This window comes from Rutidosis leptorrhynchoides, chromosome 6, assembly GCF_046630445.1.
Source record: "Rutidosis leptorrhynchoides isolate AG116_Rl617_1_P2 chromosome 6, CSIRO_AGI_Rlap_v1, whole genome shotgun sequence".
Classification (NCBI taxonomy): Eukaryota; Viridiplantae; Streptophyta; class Magnoliopsida; order Asterales; family Asteraceae; genus Rutidosis; species Rutidosis leptorrhynchoides.
Genome location: NC_092338.1, coordinates 103,015,863 through 103,043,202, shown reverse-complemented (window position 1 = coordinate 103,043,202; position 27,340 = coordinate 103,015,863). Strand labels below are relative to the sequence as shown.

At 35.0% G+C, this 27,340-nt stretch overlaps 1 pseudogene; it reads left to right on the top strand.

Moving 5' to 3' along the window:
- Positions 1–4,852: 4,852 nt before the first annotated feature.
- On the top strand, positions 4,853–27,052 carry LOC139853925 (GDSL lipase-like; annotated as a pseudogene).
- The last annotated feature ends 288 nt before the right edge of the window (positions 27,053–27,340 follow it).

The window sequence follows — 27,340 nt, the reverse complement described above, 5'->3', positions numbered from 1 at the left end:
ACGATTTGTTCGATCAACTCCAAGGTGCAACGTATTTCTCTAAAATCGACCTACGGTCCGGCTATCACCAAATGCGAGTCCGTGAGGAAGACATCGAGAAAATGGCTTTTCGAACGCATTATGGGCATTTTGAATTCGTAGTTATGCCTTTTGGTCTTACGAATGCACCGGCGGCATTCATGGATCTTATGAACCGAGTGTGCCAACCTATGTTGGACAAGTCGGTGATTGTGTTCATTGACGACATACTTGTCTATTCGAAAAGTATGAAGGAACATGAACATCATTTGAGGGGTGTGCTAAAGACGTTGCGAAAGGAGAAGTTATATGCTAAATTCTCCAAATGTGAATTTTGGCTAAGGGAAGTTCAATTCCTTGGCCATATCGTGAACGAAAATGGTATTCAAGTAGACCCGGGGAAGATTGAGACGGTAAAGAGTTGGGACGACCGACTACGCCTACGGAAATCCTAAGTTTTCTCGGATTGGCCGGTTATTATCGTCGGTTTATCCAAGACTTTTCTAAGATCGCTTCTCCATTGACGAAATTGACAAGAAAGAACGCGAGATTTAATTAGGAGAACGAGCAAGAAATTGCTTTTCAATTGTTAAAAGAGAAGTTATGTCAAGCTCCGGTGTTAGGGTTGCCGGAAGGTGTGGAAGACATGACGGTTTATTGTGATGCTTCTTTAAATGGGCTCGGGTGTGTTCTAATGCAAAGAGGTAAAGTCATCGCTTATGCCTCTCGATAATTAAAGGAACACGAAATGAGATATCTGACTCATGATCATGAGTTGGTGGCGGTTGTGCATGCGTTGAAAATTTGGCGCCATTACTTGTATGGTGTCAAGTGTACGATTTATTCGGATCACAAGAGTTTGAAACATCTTTTTGATCAAAGAGATTTGAATTATTGTCAACGTAGATGGATGGATGTGGTGAAAGATTATGATTGTGAAATACTTTATCATCCGAGCAAGGCGAATGTGGTCGCGGATGCGTTAAGTCGAAAGAGTCGTCACTCGGCGTTACGATTGGGATTGTTACGTATGATTATTACTAACGATTTTCTTGAAAAACTTGGTGTGATTCAAATAGAGGCTTACGTTCACAACAAGCATGCGGAACGAATTGTGGGACAATCGAAGTTCATTACTATGGGTTCGCGTGGTTTGTTGTCTTTTCAAGGAAGAGTGTGGGTGCCTAAGATGGGTGATTATCGACAAGTGCTACTTAATGAAGCACATAAGTCAAAGTATTCCATTCATCCGGGCGCGACGAAAATGTATCTAGACTTAAGGAAAGATTATTGGTGGCCGGGCATGAAACGTGATGTTGTAAAGTATGTTGAGCAATACGTCACGTGTTTGCAAGTTAAGGCCGAGCACAAAAGCCGTATGGTAAGTTACAACCGTTAGAAATCCCGAAGTGGAAATGGGAGCACATTACCATGGATTTCATCACAAAGTTACCTAAAACGGCGAGAACCTAATTCGATTCGATTTGGGTGATAGTTGATCGATTGACAAAGAGTGCCTTGTTTCTTCCCATTCGGGAAGCGATATCATCGGAGACTTTGGCTAAATTGTTTATCAAAGAGGTAGTCGCTCGACATGGGGTTCCTATATCTATTATTTCGGATTGAAATACCCGTTTTACATCTCGGTTTTGGGAAAAGTTTCATGAAGATATGGGCACACAATTGAAATTGAGCACGGCGTATCATCCTCAAACGGACGGTCAAGCCGAACGTACGAATCAAACTTTGGAGGATATGTTACGGGCGTGTATTATTGATTTCGGTGGTAGTTGGGATGAGCACTTAGCTTTGGTGGAATTCTCGTACAATAATAGTTATCATAAAGTATTGTACAGCAGTGTAATTATGTTACATAAAGTATGGGCACTTTTGTGGAATTAAACCAAAGTCAGATTCTGCCCAGCTCTTTGAGCGCACTGCGCACATGTAGTGGTGCGCGCCGTGCACTGCTACTGTTGACGAATTCCAGCTTTTGTTTAAAAGATTAAATGAGGGGTAATCTTGTCTTTTCACATGGGGACGAGTTAGGGCTGTAAAGGCCAGCTTGGATGGTGGTTGAAGGCATATTCAACACTCCACCAACCTTATCATCTCTCCCATTCAATTCTAGAGTGAGAAATCCTTTAAGTGAGAGAAAGCTTAAATCCAAGAGGAAGAAGTTGCTTTCGGGTCAAATCGCGTGCTTTAAAGTTGTTCGTCTCATCACTAGCTACGTTGTGATTGTGATGGTAAGCTCTAATCTTGATTTCCTTGTTTTAATTGGTTTAAGGGTTAGGGTTTTTATTAATGATGAACATAAAACCCATATGTGATGATTTTGGGTGTTCTTGGGTAAGATTGAGTCATTAAGACTCAATGGTAACTAACCTAGGGTTTCAAAGTGTTAATTGATGTTTATGAGTCCCAATTGGTTAGTAAATTACTAGCACACCTAGCTAATTGGTAAATGGGTGTTATTTGGGTATATGGGTGACCCAAAAGGGTGTGTTGATCTTAAAATGGGTCAAAATGACACTTGAATGGTGTGTGAGTTGGTTGACCAACTTGATTGGGTGATTGATTTGTATGCCTAATGTAATAGGTACGTCGCGTTGAAGGTTACAAGTTTGATTTCTCACCAAGGCGTTAAGGTGAGTGGAATAATTATATATGTGCGTATATAGTGTATTTTCTTGCGGGCTTGTGGTTAGTGTTATCCGAGCTTGTGGATTCACTATAGTGTTATCCGGGTGTGTGGATTCACTACTCTTTTGTATGATGGGGACCACATGTGCGTGAAGGGTGGTTCGGTATGTGCGGACGTCCATCTAGGGGGTTAGTGCATACTAACGGTCATTGTGCGAGTACCAACGGTCATTGTGCGAGTACCGTTCCCTTGTGTGTGTTATGGTTAACAATGGTTATTGTGTTGTAAGCGAAAGCATATTATATTGTTCGAGTTATATATATTTATGCGATTGTTATGCTAGCTTGTGGTATTGGAGGTTGGTAGCCTCGTATTGATGATAAGCTAATTGTGTTGCTAGCATGTATTCGGTATGTGTATTGAGTGGTTGCAAGTAGGTATATTATATATGTATGTGTATAATTATTGCATTCACTAAGCCTTGCTTACCCTCTCGTTGTTTATCTTTTTATAGGCTCCGGCGTTGACAAGGGTAAGGGCATTCGTTTGGATTAGAGATCCCGCTTGTTGCTTAGGGGATGCTTTTGGGATTTTATAGCTTTTGGAGTTTGACCGAGATTTGGGTAGTTTAACCCCCAAACACCATGCTCATAGTGTCGTTTGGAAATTAAACTCTTATGGTCGAACTTTTATTCTTTTGAACGAAACTCGTAAAACGGACGATGTGGGCCCCGTTTTGTAAAACTCATTTTATGTTTGAATCGTATGAGTTTTTCATATTAGAACATGTGAAAAGCGTTTCGTCTAAATATGTCGGGAAGTGGGAGATCTTTATTTGAAAAATTGAAAAATCGGACAGAACTGAAAATAGACCTGTGCGCACCCCGCGCACCCTGAGGTGGTGCGCGTGGCGCACTCCCCTGTAATAAAAAAAAAATTCTTATGCGTGTTCGATTGTATATTGGGTTGGGTTGTTACAATAAGCCAGAGGGTATAGTCCATTATTGGAATCTATACCAACTGTTGTAAGTAGTTGACCTCTGGCAGGCTCCTTCATAAAAGCACCATCAACCCCTAGAATCTCTCTTCCTAAGGCTTTAAAACCTTGTTTCAAAGCACCTAAACAAACATAGATTCTCTTAAATACACATGTCTTTACCTTAGGATCATTGTTTTCAGTTAAAACCCTAAAAGTAGTGCATGGATTGCATCTTTTTAACTCATCAATATAATCTCACATATCCTTGTACTGTCCATTATATTCCCCATGCACAGACATGTGTGCCTTATTGAGTACTCTCCAAGCCTTTGAATGAGTGATTTCAAGACCAAAGTGTGACTCAAGCTGTGATTTAACTGCTTTGGTAGATATTTGAGGATTTGTGGCTAATTGATTCACAATTTTATCAATAAGAAAATGGTAGGTACAGTGTTTACTAACTCTGGTTTGCAGACATGTGTGTTTATCGTCTAGGGTTCTCACAACCCATGTGTTCTCTTTAGTATCTTTGGATGCTTGCATAACCCACTTACACTCACAATGCACTTTTCTAGGTTGCTTTTTCTTTTTCTCTTTCTTGTTATCTTGGTTAATGTCTGGATTTATTGTGGTTTTGTCTTTTTTTGTGTTGGTCACATGGCTCACTTTACTTCTTTTACCAACCTTCTTTGACTGAGTCACCCCTGATGAGTCCCCCTTTTCAAACTTCTTACCCACCAAATTACCATTAACAAACACTCCTATTAAACCCTCACATTCAGCTCTAACTCGGCCAAGATCATTCCTAGTCAGGATCAAAGCTCTCCTAGTTTCAACTGCATGCTGTTTAACATAACTTTTAACATCTGCCGTACTAGCAAACTTCTGACCAAGGTAAAAAAAAAAGTTCCACTTTTTTCACCTCTTTTTTCCAGTTTTTGCTTTTTTAATTCCTTATTTTTTTATTCCTACTAAAATCTAACCCATCATCATCATAATCACGATCAAAATCATCAAAGTTTAACACCTCATTGCCCATAGCATTACCACTGTTTTTACCACATGTTTCAGGGTTCTCATCATTGTGAATGATAAACTTGAAGTCATTCATGTCAACATCCCACTATATTATTGTCCTCATCCTCAAGTTTGTCTTCAGGTGTATTCTGATCATTACTGTCACTTTTAACTACAAAACCTTCAACACCATGTGGTACATCATCACTACCTTCACCATCATGTGGTTCACTCTCAATACCATCACCCTCAACTGTCTAATTACTGAGTACTATTACTTACATATATAATATATATAATAATATATAAAGGTAACATGTGAATGTTAATAATCAAGGACGACTGACATACATGATATATGGGTTTCAAATAAGTTGTAGTATTTGTTCCTTGTTTACTGATCCATACCGCAGTTTGCTCGAGTTCTCAACGTCATGTTAATAAACACGCCGCACTGTTTGTTTTTGGTGATTCACTTTTCGATCCGAGTAACAACAACTTCATAAACACTACAACTGAGTTGCAAGCAAACTTTTGGCCATATGGCATATCATATTTCAGGCCTTCAAAGAAAATACGAAATTTTCATATCCTACCCTCCCTTTTAAAGGAAAGGGACAGATTATTATAATTTATATGGTTGAAAATGTATTTTACTCAATTAACATGTGTTATCTTCCAAGCAACGACTGATTGATTGGATGCCGATTACAGAGTACTAATACTACTTGTATACTGATTGATTGAACCCCTCATGTTTTTTGTTTTTTTTTAACAAACTATACCAATTACAGAGTACTAATACTACTTGTATACTGTATAATATTTAAAGGAAACATGTGAATGTTAAAAATCAAGGACGACGTACTGACATACATGATATATGAGTTTCAAACAAGTTGTAGTATTTGTTTCTTGTCTACTGATCCATACCGCAGTTTTCTCAAGTTCTCAACGTCGTGATCTGAATAAACATGCCGTACTGTTTGTTTTTGGTGATTCGCTTTTCGATCCCGGTAACAACAACTTCATAAACACTACAACTAAGTTCCAAGCAAACTTTTGGCCATATGGCATATCATATTTCAGGCCTGCAACTGGCAGATTCTCCGATGGCCGTCTCATCCCTGATTTTATTGGTCAGAACTAAATCGATTATCTTGCTAGCTTGCTAGTTACGTATTTTTAAAATTTCATTAATTAATTGTAATTGTAATATACTCGTACTAAATAAACAGCTGAGTATGCAAAACTGCCTCTGGTCCGGCCTATCTGGACCCCCAAAATGATGAATTTGTGTATGGAGCAAACTTTGCATCTGGAGGAGCTGGTGCATTAGTCGAAACTCATGCTGGACTTGTATGTATCCATACTTTATAAGATATACTCCGTCCATACTATCATATCATATCCTATATATTATATATTATAAATTATAATGTAGGTAGTTGACCTAAAAACACAGCTAAAGTACTTGGATGATTTAGAGAAACAGTTTAGGCAAAGTTTAGGCGATGCAGAAACAGAGAAGCTGATGTCCAATGCAGTCTACTTGTTCAGCTGTGGTGTCAACGACTATCTGAGCCATGTTGGAAACAATGATAGTATTCTTTATCCATATACACATCAACAATATGTGGGAATGGTCATAGGAAACTTGACTAATGCCTTCAAGGTACCAAATACTTGCAACTAAGTATAATATTGTAACATCCCGCCTTTTTCCGTTCACTTTCCGTTTAACTATTTTAAAGTCCGTTATATGTTTATAACATCTTTCGTTAATACGCGTTTTAAATTATCTCGTTTAGGTAATTCACGCACCCGAATGAAACTAGGGGGACTAAACTTGCCAAGAGGTCAAAGATTTGACTAGGTCAACTAGTCAAACCTTCAACCTCCTCCTCTCATCTCATCATCTCCATCTTTACTACTTCCTTCTTTTCTCTCAACACCCCAAAAAAGAATCACCATCTATTTCAAATCAAGCAAGCAACAATCCAAACAAATTACATATTCGGAATCCTTGCAACTTCCTCTTCGATTCCATACCGATTTCATTACATTTGGGTAACTTTCTAAAATTACTAGATTTTGTGTTCTTGATGTTTTTAACTTATAGAGTTGTTAATTAGTGTCTATGGCTCAAGTCTAACATGAATATATGATTTATATGCTCGATCTCGTTGTTTTAGTGTAACTAGCATGAACATGAAAAGTGTGTGTTTGATTTTGAGTTTTGGATGATTTAATGTTGTTGTTATGATAAAGTGAAAGTATTAAATGTGTTCCTAGTATCACTAGCTTCAAGTTGATGTGTAGGTTGCTTTAGAAAACTTCATAAACTTGATTATTGATTTTGGTGGATTTGGGTTAGGGTTTGATGAACTTGAAATGAACCTTTGATGTTTTGAATGACATGAGATGTTATTAGTAAGTGTTTAGTTGTATTGTATGTTTAATTATCTTTGAAACGGCATATCATTTGTGTAAATTGGTTGCACGAATCATTGAATTGCATTTATGAACTTGAATACATTAAATGATGAGCATTGAATGTGATTTGGGTTGTTGCATGTATTAAATTGTTTGCTGAAACATGTTTAGTTGTTTTCCTCGTCAAAATACCTTCCCGATGATATAAGATACATGTTTTGGTTGTTTGCGGGTCATAAATTGGGAATGTTTGAAGTTTGGTTCGTGCATTTATTTGTTGCAGCAGAAACAGGGTCTGCATACCAATCTGGACGCCGTCCAGATTATTGGATGCCGTCCAGGCCTTCAATGCTGGACGCCGTCCAGTTACACTGCCAGTTTCTATTTTGTTTTACCATTTTACAAAAAATGTTTACTATGCTACGCACCTCCAATTCACATGTAACTTGTTCTAACATGCTCATATATGATTAAAAACCTCAGAAAAATAGTTCGGGACCCGACCCAAAGGTGTTGACTTTTCATTGACTATGACTCGACCAAAGTTTGACTTTTAATCAAACTTAACCAAATGTTTGTGCAATCGTTCTAACATGCTTTTATACTTGTACCTTGCATGAAACATGACAATTTGATTCACATGTTATTATAATCGAGTCTTAACGAGCCATAGGACTAATTGAACGCTTTGACCGACCGTGTTTACCGATATTGATACAAACCTACTTGTTTAGGTCAAGACTAACATTCGTTCTTGCACACGTTTACTTGTTGAAGTAATTTTACATACGTGCACTCAAGGTGAGATCATAGTCCCACTTTTACTCTTTTGAACTTACAATTGGGATGAGAAAACATAAACGTTTCTTTTTACTAAGTGAACACAAGTACAGGAAAACAAACATTCTACATACGAGTTTGAACAAAAATCCTCAATTCGATTATCATTAGTTACACTTGCAGGGTGTAAGCGAGAACTTATGTTATATGGCCATATGGGTTTGACAAACCCTCATTCAGGCGGTTCGCTACCGTCTACGAATGAAATATATTTTCGAGAAACAGTGTATGTTCTAACACTATTGTGATGGGGTTCTATGGAAGGAATGTTAAGCATTGATAATTGGGTGCTCGTGAAACAATTTTTGGAATGGTTTACTATTATATCAATGTTACAAATCTTGTGGTTCACTTGTACTTACTTACTTAAACCTATGATTTCACCAACGTTTTCGTTGACAGATTTCTATGTTTTTTCTCAGGTCCTTGAAAGTTTGTGATACATGCTTCCGCTCATTACTTTTCATACTTGCTTGGATGTCGAGTATACATGCATACGTGGAGCATCTTTTGGCTACTTTTAAATTGTGTTGCATATGTTTCAATTGTACTTTAAACTTTGTTATGTAACTAGTTGTCGAACTACTTTGTAAACCTTGAAACATCTTTACTTTTGAAATGAATGCGACATACTTTTGGTCAAACGTTGTTTTTAAAGACTTATGACCACGTAACGGGACCTAAGTAGATGGCACCGTCAATGACAATTTTGTCGGGTCGCTACAGATGGTATCAGAGCGTTGGTTGTAGGGATTTAGAGTTCATTGGTGTCAACCCCGAGTCATAGGGTACATTAGTGAGTCTAGACTACAACCGGCATATAGACTTGAAGTAGGAATTACTTGACTACTTGTGCATTTATACTCGAGCGTTTCTACTCATATCTACTCTTAATTCATCTTAATCTCACGTTGTTTAATTTGATTGACGCGCCACCTTGACTTAGTGTAATAATGTCGAATGCACATATGAATTAGGGTAATATAATTTCCGGGATTATATTACGGTGACTCATATGAACGTTCCGACATTATGACACAAAGAATTTAAAGCGAGTCAAGGAAAATTTTTCTCTCTATCCTTATTCCATATCATGATTAGTATTATTGAAAATACTAATCAACGGTATTCTTGTGTTTTGAAGGAACAATGCCTCCTCGCCGTGTACCACGCCACGAAACGCCTGAATAAGCCCTTCAACGGATGATAGCCACCGCCGTGGATGCGGCCATGGCCGGTCACTCCTCCAACAACAACAATAACAACAACCACAACAACAACAATTAAGGGGCCAGTAACTCAAGCGAAGGGTGCTCCTACAAAGCCTTCATGGGGTGCAAACCTCATATTTTTGATGGGACCGGGGGACCGGTTACTCTCACTCGATGGTTCGAACAAACGGAGGCCATCTTTAGCATAAGCGGTTGCTGGGACCAAGATAAGGTCAAATACTCCACTCACACTTTCGCCGGTGTCGCCCTCACATGGTGGAACACCTATGTACAATCGGTGGGTACCGATGAAGCTCACGCCCTCTCTTGGGCCGACTTAAGGGAAAAGATGATCGTCGAATATTTCCCTCGTGAAGAAACCCGAAGGCTCGAACAAGAGCTAAGAACTTTAAAGGCGGTCGGAAACGATCTCAAGGCCTATAATCAACGATTTTCTGAACTAGCCTTGATGTGCCCAAACCTTGTGAACCCCGAAGCTTTAAGGGTTGAACTTTACATGGATGGTCTTCCAAAGAGCATCAAACACGGGGTAATATCATCCAAACCCACTAATCATCAAGAAGCTTTGAACATGGCCTACAAATTGATAGAAACGGCGATCGTAGTGCCGGCACCTAAAGCCGAGGATAAGTCGGGTAACAACAAAAGAAAATGGGAAACTCCCCAATCAAGCAACAACAACTTTACCAAGAAGCCTTACACCTCCGACGGCAAGAAGGGTTATGCCGGGAACCTATCTCTTTGTAAAAAATGCAACAAGCATCACTTTGGTGAATGTGGCAAGGTAATTTGCCATCGGTGCCAAGGAGTTGGTCATAAGGCCAACGAATATAAAAGTGTCGCCCCCATCGCTCGAAAGGGGCCCAATGCACCAAAGACAGGCACTTGTTACGAATGTGGCCAAACGGGCCATTATAGAAATGCATGCCCGAAGAAGAAAGATAATCCCAATACGCGCGGCCGAGCTTTCAACATCAACACCGAGGAAGCCCGAGATGACAATCAATTAGTCACGGGTACGTTTTTTTCTCAACAACACTTATGTTACTTGCTTATTCGATTCGGGTGCCGATAAATGATTTGTATCCAAGACTTTGACTTGTTCTTTTAGCACTCTACCACTTCCACTAGATACCACTTATACCATTGAAGTGGCCAACGGGAAACTATTGAGTGCCGACACATATTACCGGGGGTGTACGTTAAACATTTTGGGTAATGAGTTTGAAATTGACTTGATACCCATGGAACTAGAAAGCTTCGATGTAATAATCGGTATGAATTGGTTAGCCAAAACGAAATCTCACATCCTTTGTGATCTTAACGCAATCCGAATTCCTATCGAGAATGGTGAATCCTTGATTGTTTATGGCGATAAGAGTTGCACCGGACTCAACCTCGTTTCGTGCCTTAAAGTTAGAAAACTACTCCGTAAGGGTTGTTTTGCGATCCTTGCCCACGTTAAGAAAGTCGAGTCCGATGAGAAGCATATCGATGATGTGCCAATTGTTAGTGACTTTTCCGATGTATTTCCCGACGAATTGTCGGGTCTTCCACCTCATCGACCGGTAGAATTCCAAATCGGTCTCATTCCGGGAGCCGCACCCGTAGCACGTGCACCATATAGACTTGCCCCCTCCGAAATTCAAGAATTGCAAAGTCAAATCCAAGAACTACTTGACCGTGGTTTTATCCAACCTAGCCATTCACCATGGGGCGCTCCGATTTTGTTTGTTAAAAAGAAAGACGGATCCCTACGAATGTGCATCGATTATCGTGAACTAAATAAATTAACGGTTAAGAACCGATATCCTCTCCCTCGCATCAATGACCTCTTTGATCAACTACAAGGATCTCGTGTATATTCTAAAATTGATCTCCGCTCGGGTTATCATCAATTAAGGGTTAAGGGGGAAGATGTCTCCGAAACTGCTTTCCGGACTCGTTATGGTAGTTATGAATTTCTTGTAATGCCATTTGGTCTCACTAACGCACCGACGGTGTTCATGGATCTTATGAACCGCGTGTGCAAACCGTATCTCGATAAATTCATTATTGTGTTCATCGATGACATCTTGGTCTATTCTAAAAGCGAAGAAGAGCACGAACAACATCTCCGACTTGTGCTTGAGCTCTTGAGACAAGAATGACTCTATGCCAAATTTTCCAAGTGTGAATTTTGGTTGAAGGAAGTTCAATTTCTTGGTCATGTTGTAAGTGATCAAGGTATTAAAGTCGATCCCACGAAAATCGAAGTCATTAGTAAATGGGAGACTCCTACTACTCCTACTCACATTCGTCAATTTTTGGGTCTCGCCGGATACTACCGTAGATTCATCAAGGATTTCTCTTTGGTTGCTCGTCCTCTAACCGCGTTAACTCACAAGGGAAAGAAATTCATTTGGTCAACCGAACAAGAATCCGCATTTCAAATCTTGAAGACAAAGCTAACCACCGATCCTATCTTGTCGCTTCCCGAAGGCAATGATGATTTTGTTGTATATTGTAATGCCTCGAAACATGGTTTTGGGTGCGTGTTGATGCAACAAAAGAAAGTCATTACTTATGCCTCTCGACAACTCAAAATTCATGAACGAAACTACACGACACATGATCTCAAACTCGGAGCTGTTGTCTTCACACTTAAAATGTGGAGACACTATCTTTATGGAACCAAAAGTACCATCTTCACCGATCACAAAAGCCTTCAACACATCTTCGATCAAAAGCAACTAAACATGAGACAATGATGGTGGATTGAAACTTTAAATGATTACAATTGTGAGCTTCGTTACCATCCCGGGAAGGCAAACGTAGTAGCCGATGCCTTAAGTCGAAAGGAAAGAGCGGTGCCTCTTCGTGTCCGAGCTTTAAACATCACCATTCACACCAACCTCAATAGTCAAATTCGTGTAGCCCAAGATGAGGCTCTCAAGGATGAAAACATCTCTCTCGAACACTTGAACGTCCTCACCTCTCGATTCGAAGTTAAAGAAACCGGACTCCGATATTTCGCCGGAAGAATTTGGGTGCCTAGTTATGGGGACTTGCGATGCCTTATTTTAGACGAAGCCCATAAGTCAAGATATTTGATTCACCCGGTGCCAATAAGATGTACTACGACCTCAAAGAACAATATTGGTGGCCGAACATTAAAAAGGACGTTGCTACTTATGTTGGAAAGTGCCTAACATGCTCCAAATTCAAAGCCGAACATCAAAGACCGTCCGGACTACTTCAACAACCCGAAATCCCGCAATGAAAGTGGGAAAGGATAACGATGGATTTTATCACCAAACTACCAAAGACGGTTGGCGGTTATGATACTATTTGGGTTATTGTTGACCGTCTCGCCAAATCCGCGCACTTCCTAGCCATGAAGGAAACCGACAAAATGGAGAAACTCGCACAACTTTACATTAAAGAAATTGTAGCCCGACACGGTGTACCCTTATCGATTATCTCCGACCGATATGGCCGTTTTGTTTCTAGATTTTGGCGTACTTTACAAGAAGCGTTGGGAATGCATTTAGACATGAGCACCGCATACCATCTGCAAACCGACGGACAAAGCGAACGCACAATTCAAACCTTGGAAGACATGCTACGAGCTTGCGTTGTCGACTTTTGAACACACAAATCACCGGACCCGAACTCATTCATGAAACAACCGAGAAAATCGTTCAAATCCGAGATAGGCTTAGGACGGACCGAAGTCGTCAAAAGAGCTATACCGACAAACGACGCAACGACCTTGAATTTCAAGTCGGTGATCACGTAATGTTAAAAGTCGCACCTTGGAAAGGTGTAATCCGTTTTGGGAAACGCGGGAAGCTAAATCCGCGGTACATTGGTCCTTTCGAAATCTTGGAGCATGTTGGAACCGTTTCTTATCGTTTAGATCTTCCGCCTCAATTGAGCTCCGTTCATCCTACTTTCCATGTATCCAACTTGAAAAAGTGCCTTGCCAAACCCGATATCATCATCCCTCTTGAGGAGCTTACCATTGATGACAAACTTCATTTCGTGGAGGAACCGGTCAAAACGTTAAAACAAAGCCAAATTCCAATTGTCTAGGTCCGTTGGAACGCCAAAAGGGGACTCGAGTTTACTTGGGAAAGACAAGATCAAATGCAAAGGAAGTATCCTCATCTATTCGCGAATTCGGAAACGCAAAATCCCGAGGAAGAAACAACGACTACTACGCCTACTTAAATTTCGGGACGAAATTTCTTTTAAGGAGTAGGTAATGTAACATCCCGCCTTTTTCTGTTCACTTTTCGTTTAACTATTTTAAAGTCCGTTATATGTTTATAACATCTTCTATTAATACGCGTTTTAAATTATCTCGTTTAGGTAATTCACGCACCCGAATGAAACTAGGGAGACTAAACTTGCCAAGAGGCCAAAGATTTGACTAGGTCAACTAGTCAAACCTTCAACCTCCTCCTCTCATCTCATCATCTCCATCTTTACTACTTCCTTCTTTTCTCTCAACACCCCAAACAAGAATCACCATCTATTTCAAATCGAGCAAGCAACAATCCAAACAAATTACATATTCGGAATCCTTGCAACTTCCTCTTCGATTTCATACCGATTTCATACCGATTTCATTACATTTGGGTAACTTTCTAAAATTACTAGATTTTGTGTTCTTGTTGTTTTTAACTTATAGAGTTGTTCATTAGTGTCTATGGCTCAAGTCTAACATGAATATATGATTTATATGCTCAATCTCGTTGTTTTAGTGTAACTAGCATGAACATGAAAAGTGTATGTTTGATTTTGAGTTTTGGATGATTTAATGTTGTTGTTATGATAAAGTGCAAGTATTAAATGTGTTCCTAGTATCACTAGCTTCAAGTTGATGTGTAGGTTGCTTTAGAAAACTTCATAAACTTGATTATTGATTTTGGTGGATTTGGGTTAGGGTTTGATGAACTTGAAATGAACCTTTGATGTTTTGAATGACATGAGATGTTATTAGTAAGTGTTTAGTTGTATTGTATGTTTAATTATCTTTGAAACGGCATATCATTTGTGTAAATTGGTTGCCCGAATCATTGAATTGCATTTATGAACTTGAATACATTAAATGATGAGCATTGAATGTGATTTGGGTTGTTGCATGTATTAAATTGTTTTTTGAAACGTGTTTAGTTGTTTTCCTAGTCAAAATACCTTCCCGATGATATAAGATACATGTTTTGGTTGTTTGCGGGTCATAAATTGGGAATGTTTGAAGTTTGGTTCATGCATTTATTTGTTGCAGCAGAAACAGGGTCTGCATACCAATCTGGACGATGTCCAGATTATTGGACGCCATCCAGGCCTTCAATGCTGGATGCCGTCCAGCAAATCGGGACGCCGTCCAGTTACACTGCCAGTTTCTGTTTTGTTTTACCATTTTACAAAAAATGTTTGCTATGCTACACACCTCCGATTCATATGTAACTTGTTCTAACATGCTCATATATGATTAAAAACCTCAAAAAAATATTCGGGACCCGACCCGAACGTGTTGACTTTTCGTTGACTTTGACCCGACCAAAGTTTGACTTTTAATCAAACTTAACCAAATGTTTGTGCAATCGTTCTAACATGCTTTTATACTTGTACCTTGCATGAAACATGACAATTTGATTCACATGCTATTATAATCGAGTCTTAACGAGCCATAGGACTAATTGAATGCTTTGACCGACTGTGTTTACCGATATTGATACAAACCTACTTGTTTAGGTCAAAACTGGCATTCGTTCTTGCACACGTTTACTTGTTGAAGTACTTTTACATACGTGCACTCAAGGTGAGATCATAGTCCCACTTTTACTCTTTTGAACTTACAATTGGGATGAGAAAACATAAACGTTTCTTTTTACTAAGTGAACACAAGTACAGGAAAAAAAACATTCTACATACGAGTTTGAACAAAAATCCTCAATTCGATTATCATTAGTTACACTTGCTGGGTGTAAGCGAGAACTTATGTTATATGGCAATATGGGTTTGACAAACCCTCATTCAGGCGGTTCGCTACCGTCTACGAATGAAATATATTTTCGAGAAACAGTGTATGTTCTAACACTATTGTGATGGGGTTCTATGGAAGGAATGTTAAGCATTGATAATTGGTTACTCGTGAAACAATTTTTGGAATGGTTTACTATTATATCAATGTTACAAATCATGTGGTTCACTTGTACTTACTTACTTAAACCTATGATTTCACCAACATTTTCGTTGACAGATTTCTATGTTTTTCTCAGGTCCTTGAACGTTTGTGATACATGCTTGCACTCATTACTTTTGATACTTGCTTGGATGTCGAGTATACATGCATACGTGGAGCGTCTTTTGGCTACTTTTAAATTGTCTCGCATATGTTTCAATTGTACTTTAAACTTTGTTATGTAACTAGTTGTCGAACTACTTTGTAAACCTTGAAACATCTTTACTTTTGAAATGAATGCTACATACTTTTGGTCAAACGTTATTTTTAAAGACTTATGACCACGTAACAGGACCTAAGTAGACGGCACCGTCAATGACGATTTTGTCGGGTCGCTACAAATATTGTGTATGTTATATATGTGTCAATAATTCAATTGGACACAAAAGTCTATAGATGTGGACACAAAAGTCTATAGATGTTGTATAAGTCAATATTGGCTGACAATTTTTTAATACTTCTGCAGTAGATTATGTAGTATATATACTCCCTCGAGTTAGCAAATAACACACACTTTGATATATTTCATATATATAAACTGTCTCTTTTCTTACTTATATATATGTCTCTAATTAGTAAATAAGCCAAAGGTAGTTATAAACTACTAAATTACAACACATTATCAGCATGAAGTGCTCCGTATAATCAAGGTTTATCTAAGCAAGCACAAGTCACTAATCAAGGTAAGAAATTCTTTAACGATATCTTCTATTATTTATTAGTAAGGTAAATATTATTATCATCATAAGTAACATTATATTTCTGCAATCTAACTTTTATTAACTTCACTAACATTTATATTTATATTATTTAAGTTATATATGGTCGGTTATACCGCCTGAATTATATTTCTGTAATCTAACTTTTATTAACTTCACTAACATTTATATTTATGTTATTTAAGTTATATATGGTCGGTTATACTGCCTGAATTATATTTCTGTAATCTAACTTTTATTAACTTCACTAACATTTATATTTATGTTATTTAAGTTATATATGGTCGGTTATACCGCCTGAATTATATTTCTGTAATCTAACTTTTATTAACTTCACTAACATTTATATTTATGTTATTTAAGTTATATATGGTCGGTTATACCGCCTGAATTATATTTCTGTAATCTAACTCTTATTAACTTCACTAACATTTATATTTATGTTATCTAACATTTATGATTACATATGCAATTAATCATTATTTATTTCATGCATACTAATGTTTATTCTTAAATTTATTATTTATGCATAATATGTTTATTCTCTTAATCTTCGTATTTATACTAAATGTATTTATAGTAATCGTATTTATACTAATAAAATTCTTTTATTAAAATTATTATTAATACAACGAGTACATAACAGTCGTTAACGTCAACTAACGACGTTACAACGGTCATATATACATAACGGTTGTTAACATCAACTGACGACGTTACAACGACTATATTTTTAAAATATAAAATAAACATCTCCGTTTTCACATTTTCACAAATCAATCTTCATTTTCTCAGATTACCACTCTCAAAAAGTTTTTTTGTAAAGATGATTCACACAAGGATGATTTTTCCTATTGTATTGGTCATACTAACTATCATCATTGTTACTAATATACCACCGGGTGAACCTATATTCTATCATGCCCTTGTGGTTTTATCATTTGTAATCATGCCATTATTCTGTGTTTGCTACTTATGAATTTAAAATAATTCTAATTTCATTTTATTATTTGTCTATGAATAGAAGTTGATTATGATTATGATTTATGTTGTTCATCTTTTTGATAATAGAAAATGTCGAATTTGAAAAGGCTTAAATTTGCTCCTTTAGAATCAAATGGGAACAACTACTTAACATGGGTTATGAATGTAGAAAAATATCTCGAATCAATCGGTATTTTAGAAACCCTGAATGAAAATAACAATTGTTCCGAACAAGAGAAAGCTATAGCAAGTATTTTTATTAGCAAACATATTGACGAATCCTTAGAATCTACATATTATATGATCGAAGATCCAAGTGTATTATGGAAAATACTCAAAGATAGATACGATATTAATTATCAAGAAATAACGGTGATCCATGAAAGAATAAAATTGAAGATGTTAGTAGACGCTCTTATAAGAATCCCGGAGATTCTTATTAATGATCTGGTAACATGGACCATCAGTCTAGTATTTCTTGAATACATGAACATCTTGTTTAGCTCTACAAATAAGTCCCATAAGAAAAGAAAACGAGAGTGAATCTATTGAAAAATCTTGATTAAATAAACCATGAGCTACCTTGAGACTTGAATGGTTTGAATTTTCTAAGATATCTAGCTTGTTATGTATCACTCCTAAATAAATGGCTTTAGACCATGACGTGTTTATTAGGTGTTATCTTTTATGTACTTTAGATTGTAACTGGTTTACATGTAACATATTTTGATTATCTTGCTGAAATATTTGCTTATCTTATTTGGAGTTTTAGTATGAATCTTGCTTAAATACAACATTAATTAAATGGTAAAGACCTATGTATTGCAGATAGTGGTAACATACACACTATGATCAAATCTAAGAAATATTTCATTGATTTAAATCAAATGAAGGAATTATAAATACTATATCAGGTCCTGGAAACTTGATAAAAGGAATGGGAAAGGCAAAAATTCATGTTACCAAATGGTACGAATTTTCTGATAAATAAAGCCTTGTTTTCTCCCAAAATCAAAGAGAAATTTGTTAAGTTTCTCTTACATATATCATAATGGATATGATTATCAGTCAATGATAACCGAAAATGAGAAATATCTATGTAGCACCGAAAAGCGCATATGATGAAAAGCGCATATGATGAAAAGAGCATATGATGAAAAGCGCAGCGCATATGATTAAAAGCGCATATGATGAAAAGCGCATATGATGAAAAGCGCATATGATGAAAAGCGCATATGATGAAAAGCGCAGCGCATATGATTAAAAGCGCATATTATGAAAAGTGCATATGATGAAAAGCGCATCGCATATGATTAAATGCACATATGGTGATTAATGAAAAAGCACATATGGTGATTAATGAAAAAGCACATATGGTGATTAATGAAAAAGCACATATGGTGATTAATGAAAAGCACATATGATGATTAATGAAAAAGCATATATGGTGATTAATGAAAAAGCACATATGGTGATTAATAAAAAAGCACATATGGTGATTAATAAAAAGCACATATGGTGATTAATGAAAAGCACATATGATGATTAATGAAAAGAATATTGAGAAAGAATCACCAATGTTTTTTGAAAGAATTCAAGGTTATATATATGGACCAATTCATCCATCATGTGGACCATTTTAATATTTCATGGTTCTAATAGACGCATCTAGGGAATGGTCTCATGTTTGTGCGTTATCAAGCCGTAATATGGCATTTGCAAAGTTTCTTGTACAAATTATTAAATTGAGAACACATTATAGTGATTACACCATTAAAAGGATGAGACTTGATAATGCTGGTGAGTTAACATCTCAAGCATTTAATGATTATTATATGTTTACAGGGATTGTTGTTGAACATCCAGTTGCTCATGTGCATACACAAAATTGGTTTAGCTGAATCAGTAGATAAACGCTTGCAGCTAATAACTAGACAATTGAAAATGAGTACAAAACTCTCAATATTTATATGGAGACATGTAAATTTACATGATGCGACATTAATTCGCATTAAACCAAGTGCAAGTCATAAATATTCTCCATTACCAACTTAATTTTGGTCGAGAGCCAAATATTTTCCATCTTAGAACATTTGGTTGTGCAGTGTATTTTTAATTGCATCACCACAACAAATGGTTCATCAAAGAAGGATTGAAATATATGTTGGATATGAAACACCTTCAATCATAAGTTATATTGAACCCATGACGGGTGATGTTTTTACAGCACGTTTTGCTGATTGTCACTTTAATGAAACATTGTTCCCTATATTAGGGGGAGAAATAAAAAATAAAGAAAATGATGTTTCATGGTGTGAACATCAATTAATGTATCTTGATCCTCGCACAAAAGAATGCGAAAAGAAAGTTTAAAAATAATGCATATGCAAGAACTTGCAAATAAATTACCTGATGCATTTACAGATAAAAAAGGAGTGGCTAAATCATATATATCAGCAATAAATGCTTCAGCTAGAATTGAAATTCTAAAAGCTGGCAATAATATCACTCATGAGTCTTTGCCACGTCTGAAACGTGGAAGACCAATTGGTTCCAAAGATAAAAATCCTCGAAAAGAAAAATCAGCTGATAATGAGGTAAAAGAAAGTGTTCAAGAAGAACCACAAATCAGTACTCCTACTGCAGAGGAGATTGATGATGTCAATACAGAAATTGAAATCAATTATGCATATTCAAAAATATTATGTGAAATGTCCCGTTCTTATTGATTAAAAACGTTCCATATTAATTGATTTCGTTGCGAGGTTTTGACCTCTATATGAGACGTTTTTCAAAGACTACATTCATTTTAAAACAAACCATAACCTTTATTTCATAAATAAAGGTTTAAAAAGCTTTACGTAGATTATCAAATAATGATAATCTAAAATATCATGTTTACACACGACCATTACATAATGGTTTACAATACAAATATGTTACATCGAAATCAGTTTCTTGAATGCAGTTTTTACACAATATCATACAAACATGGACTCCAAATCTTGTCCTTATTTTAGTATGCAACAGCGGAAGCTCTTAATATTCACCTAAGAATAAACATGCTTTAAACGTCAACAAAAATGTTGGTGAGTTATAGGTTTAACCTATATATATCAAATCGTAACAATAGACCACAAGATTTCATATTTCAATATACATCCCATACATAGAGATAAAAATCATTCATATGGTGAACACCTGGTAACCGACATTAACAAGATGCATATATAAGAATATCCCCATCATTCCGGGACACCCTTCGGATATGATATAAATTTCGAAGTACTAAAGCATCCGGTACTTTGGATGGGATTTGTTAGGCCCAATAGATCTATCTTTAGTATTCGCGTCAATTAGGGTGTTTGTTCCCTAATTCGTAGATTACCAGACTTAATAAAAATGGGCATATTCGATTTCGATAATTCAACCATAGAATGTAGTTTCACGTACTTGTGTCTATTTTGTAAATCATTTATAAAACCTGCATGTATTCTCATCCCAAAAATATTAGATTTTAAAAGTGGGACTATAACTCACTTTCACAGATATATATACATATATATATATATATATATATATATATATATATATATATATATATATATATATATATATATATATATATATATATATATATATATATATATATCAAAGTATGTTCAAAATATATTTACAATACTTTTAATACATTTTGATGTTTTAAGTTTATTAAGTCAGCTGTCCTCGTTAGTAACCTACAACTAGTTGTCCACAGTTAGATGTACAGAAAAAAATCGATAAATATTATCTTGAATCAATCCACGACCCAGTGTATACGTATCTCAGTATTGATCACAACTCAAACTATATATATATTTTGGAATCAACCTCAACTCTGTATAGCTAACTCCAACATTCACATATAGAGTGTCTATGGTTGTTCCGCAATATATATATATATATATAGATGATTCGACATGATAGGTCGAAACATTGTATACGTGTCTATGGTATCTCAAGATTATATAATATACAATATAAGTTGATTAGGTTATGGTTGGAATAGATTTATTACTAACTTTCACGTAGGTAAAATGAGTAGTTTTTATCAATCTTGTTTTACTCGCCATTTCTTCGTTTCTAATCCGTTTTGAGTGATTCCAGTGGCCACGGTTTCGTATTGAACTTAACTTTATGAATCTAAATATAAAAAGTATAAGTTTATAGTCAGAAATACAAGTTACAAGTCATTTTTTAAAAAGGTAGTCATTTCCGTCGAAAGAACGACATCTTGATGACCATTTTGAAAAACATACTTTCACTTTGAGTTTAACCATGATTTTTGGATATAGTTTCATGTTCATAAGAAAAATCATTTTTCCAGAAGTATAGCTTTTAAATCAAAGTTCTTCTTAGCTTTTAATCATCCCAACCAAAACAGCCCCCGGTTTTACTACGACGGCGTATATCCAGTTTTATGGTGTTTATCGTGTTTCCGGGTTATAAATCATTAAGTTAGCATATCATATAGATATAGAACATGTGTTTAGTTGATTTTAAAAGTCTAGTTAGAAGGATTAACTTTATTTGCGAACAAGTTTAGAATTAACTAAACTATGTTCTAGTGATTACAAGTTTATAACGTTGAATAAGACAGCTTTTTATGTATGAATCGAATGATGTTATGAACATCATTACTACCTCAAGTTCCTTGGATAAACCTAATGGAAATGAGAAAAATGGATCTAGCTTCAAAGGATCCTTGGATGGCTTGAAAGTTCTTGAAGCAGAATCATGACACGAAAACAATTTCAAGTAAGATTTCCACTCGAAATAAGATTGTTATAGTTATAGAAATTGAATTAAAGTTTGAATATGATTATTACCTTGTATTAGAAAGATAACCTACTGTAAGTAACAAAGGTTTCTTGATCTTTGATGATTACTTGGAATGGATTTAGAAAACTTGGAAGTAAACTTGCAATCTTGGAAGTATTCTTGATTTTATGAAACTAGAACTTTTGGAATTTATGAAGAACACTTAGAACTTGAAGATAGAACTTGAGAGAGATCAATTAGATGAGGAAAATTGAAGAATGAAAGTGTTTGTAGGTGTTTTTGGTCGTTGGTGTATGGATTAGATATAAAGGATATGTAATTTTGTTTTCATGTAAATAAGTCATGAATGATTACTCATATTTTTGTAATTTTATGAGATATTTCATGCTAGTTGCCAAATGATGGTTCCCAAATGTGTTAGGTGACTCGCATGGGCTGCTAAGAGCTGATCATTGGATTATATATACCAATAGTACATACATCTAAAAGCTGTGTATTGTACGAGTACGAATACGGGTGCATACGAGTAGAATTGTTGATGAAACTGAACGAGGATGTAATTGTAAGCATTTTTGTTAAGTAGAAGTATTTTGATAAGTTTCTTGAAGTCTTTCAAAAGTGTATGAATACATATTAAAACACTACATGTATATACATTTTAACTGAGTCGTTAAGTCATCGTTAGTCGTTACATGTAAGTGTTGTTTTGAAACCTTTAGGTTAACGATCTTGTTAAGTGTTGTTAACCCAATGTTTATAATATCAAATGAGATTTTAAATTATTATATTATCATGATATTATGATGTATAAATATCTCTTAATATGATATATATACATTAAATGTCATTACAACGATAATCGTTACATATATGTCTCGTTTCAAAATCATTAAGTTAGTAGTCTTGTTTTTACATATGTAGTTCATTGTTAATATACTTAATGATATGTTTACTTATAATAATATCATGTTAACTATATATATATATATATATCCATATATATGTCATCATATAGTTTTTTACAAGTTTTAACGTTCGTGAATCACCGGTCAACTTGGGTGGTCAATTGTCTATATGAAACCTATTTCAATTAATCAAGTCTTAACAAGTTTGATTGTTTAACATGTTGGAAACACTTAATCATGTAAATAACAATTTCATTTAATATATATATATATAAATATGGAAAAGTCAGGGTCACTACATTATGGAACCGAAATGAAATGAAAAATCTTGATGAGAAATCCTCATTTAATGTTGCATATGACATCATGAATAATGATGATAATCCAGAACTAACATCTATGGTTGAATGATAAAATAGACATGATTGGGCTTAATGGAAAGAAGCAATACGAGCTGAATTAGAATCACTCAATAAAAGAAAAGTTTTCGGATCCATCGTTCTCACTCCTAAAGATGTGAAACCTGTAGGATACAGATGGATTTTTGTCCGAAAAAAAATGAGAAAAATGAAGTTACAAGGTATAAAGGTAGACTTGTAGCTCAAGGTTTTTCTCAAAGACCAAGAATTGATTATGAGGAAACTTATTTCCCTGTTATGGATGCAATTACTTTTAGATACTTAATCAGCCTGATAGTTTCTAAAATTTAAAAATGCATCTCATGGATGTTGTTACTACTTATCTATATGGATCACTTGATAGTGATATATATATATATATATATATATATATATATATATATATATATATATATATATATATATATATATATATATATATATATATATGAGGATACCTGAAGGATTTAAGGTATCAGAAGCATCAAATGTAAAACCCAAGGAAATGTATTCGATTAAATTACAAAGATCTTTATATGGGTTGAAACAATCGGATCGCATGTGGTATAAACGATTAAGTGATTACTTGATAAGCAAAGGGTATACAAATAATCTTATTTGCCCATGTGTATTCATTAAGAAAACAACATCCGGATATGTGATCATAACTGTTTATGTTGATGATCTTAACATCATAGGTACAAATAAAGAGATCCATGAAGTCATTCAACTTCTAAAGAAAGAATTTGAAATGAAAGATCTCGGAAAAACCAAGTATTGCCTTAGTTTACAAATTGAGCATATGCCTAATGGTTTACTTGTACATCAAACAACATATACTAAAAAGATTTTGAAACGTTTCAATATGGACAAGGTAAAACCATTAAGTACTCCTATGGTTGTTAGATCACTCAATGTTGAAGCTGATCCATTTCGTCCATGTGAAGATCATGAAGAAATTCTTGGACCAGAAGTACCATATCTTAGTGCAATTGGAGCTCTTATGTATCTTACAAATTGTACAAGATCTGACATTTCTTTTGCAGTTAATTTGTTAGCAAGGTTCAGCTCAGCTCCTACCAAAAGACACTGGAATGGGATCAAACACATATTTCGATACCTTCGAGGAACCACTGATTTAGGATTATTTTATTCTAACGAATCAAAACAGGATTTGGTTGGTTATGCAGATGCATGTTATTTATCTGATCCACATAAAGAATGCTATAAAAGACCAACAACTATCTTCACCAACAACTATATATGAAGATAATACAGCTTGCATAATACCAATGAAAGAAGAGTATCAAAAGTGACAGAACAAAATATAAATGTTAACGAGGCGCCAAAGCCATAGACGGTCTAAACGGTCATAAGTTTGATGGAAAAAAATGGTATGTTGGTAAGGCTCAGAAAAGACTGAAAGGGAATAGGAATTGAAACAAGGGTTTGTGCAAACTATGAAGGAGACTGTAGACAAATCACAGGGGCAAAACTTGTACATAAAAGATTTAGATGATACAGTTTCAGATGAACAAGATCTCGTAAAAGACAACCAGATTAAAATGAGATACGTTCAATCAACAGCTCTGCTGATCTTTATACCAAAGCACTGTCAACCGCTGTTTTTAGAACACACGTTCACAATATTGGCATAAGGCAAGTTCAAAAGATGTGATGACTCAGCGATGTCTACTTGAGGGGGGGAGTCAACTCTATACTGCACTCTTTTTTCCTTGACTAAAGTTTTTATCCCACTGGGTTTTTCTTTAGCAAGGTTTTTAACGAGGCAGTACTAGTTGCTCTCTAATAAATTGTCATCAAATGGGGAGTGTTATATATGTGTCAATAATTCAATTGGACACAAAAGTCTATAGATGTTGTATAAGTCAATATTGGCTGACAATTTTTTAATACTTCTACAGTAGAATATGTAGTATATATACTCCCTCTTGAGTTAGCAAATAACACACACTTTGATATATTTCATATATATAAACTCTCTCTTTTCTTACTTATATATATGTCTTTAATTAGTAAATAAGCCAAAGGTAGTTATAAACTACTAAATTACAACAGTATATACCAATAGATAATTACAATAATAATAATGATAACTAGATGAGCGAAAAGTACAGAGTACCTATTATTCAATTACAATTTACAATACATCTATAATCTATAATCTATAATAATAATAATAATAATAATAATATCTATTAAATCTCTAAAATGATAATGTCATAAATAAATATTTTCTAAGCATAAAAATAATTCAAAATAAAAAAGAAAAATTTTAAAACATCTTTGATGATGTCATTATTTTATATTAATTTAATTAAAAAAATAATACTAAATCTTTTATAAAAGAAAATACTAATCTTTCCCAAATTAGAACACATTTACAAACTTTAAAGCATATTGTACAACTTTTATATAATAATTGTATTTTATTTTTCTAAAAAATTTTCAAAAAAACATTTATTATTACCAATAATTATTATTAAAAATATAAATACTCAAGTTTGATCAAAACTTTATTATTTATTTCTATTATAATAATAATTATAATTATAATTATTATATTATTAATATTCAAATATGGATTCCCTTTATGAGACTAATTATGTTACATATGTATGCGAAAATACATATCTCTACATATTTGTAAAAATAACGACAAGTTTCTTAGTTGAACGGGTCATTAAAATAAAAGACTTTTGTATTTACATTTACGTAATACCCAAAACATGTCTTTAAATTATTTCGTTTAAACATACCCGTGATTTCACGGGTCATTTCACTAGTGTTTTACTATAATTACTGAAAGGGCTTCTGGCCTAGCTGTCCCGTCGTGAAGAAAGAGATTGTGTGTTTGCTGTTCCATACAAAATACAAAAATAGAAATAGAATAGATGATCAGTTATATCAAATTTCATATAATATTTATTTATTTTTTGATTTGATATATACTGAGTATAAAGTAAAATGAAGGGAATCTATGAAAAAGGAGGAAGAAAGATTGGAATTGTTACAGTGCCGCCATTAAGTTGTTGGCCAAGCATTCGTGCCAAACGGCCAGGGAACACTTGCAATCAAGAACTTGAGACTATAACTAGTCTACACAATCAGGAGCTCTCAAAAAAACTTGAGAACTTGAGAAGCAGCTACAAGGATTCAAGTACGCAAAATTCGATCTATCGACCCAAGTTAACCCACCGAATGAACAACCCAACAAAATATGGTAACTATCAACCACCTACTTTTAGTCCTGAATCTTCTGTCTATGATTGAAAGCCTGCATAATAAATATAAATATAAATATAAATATAAATATTTGAATTGAATTGAAGGTTTAAAGGTAGGAGACAGTGCTTGTTGTGGCAGTGGTCCTTTCGGAGGGATAAACAGTTGTGGAGGGATGAGAGGAGAACAAGAATTTTAACTTTGTGATAATACAAGCGAATATTTTTTCTTTGACTCTAATCATTTCAATGAGGTCGCGAGTCGTCAATTTGCAGAGCTGTTTTGGAATGGAGATACTAGTATCACCGGTACTTACCGTTTGATGGCCCTGTTTCAACTTCAACAAGATCGTTAATTAATTGTGTTTGTTACCAAAGCGACATTTGTATAAGAAATCATCAGCAGCTTTCCCGGATGGAAGAAATATGAAGTCAATACAATATGACTGCACATCTAAAAAATGTGCATAATAATAATGATCATACTAGTTTATGATCCGTATCATATCATATTATTTTATATATTTTATATATATTGTAGGTATAATATATCCAAAAATGTTCTATGATTAGACCAATGTGTAATGACATCAAGGAAAGTTGAGAAGCCAGTAAGAATATCATCATTAATAAAGCAGATATTTCATAAAATGAATTGGATTAAGTAAGCAACTTGATCAATCTGATAAATGTTTGTTGTTCTTTATTGTTTAATTAGAAACCATGAGAGCCACACAATCAAAATCACAAACTTAAGTCCACTCACAAGTTAATATTGATGTAGGTTCACATCTAAACCATAAGACGGTAGAGGTTTCAAGATGAGCGGGTCGGATGTATTGGGAGCTTCTATATCTATACTAG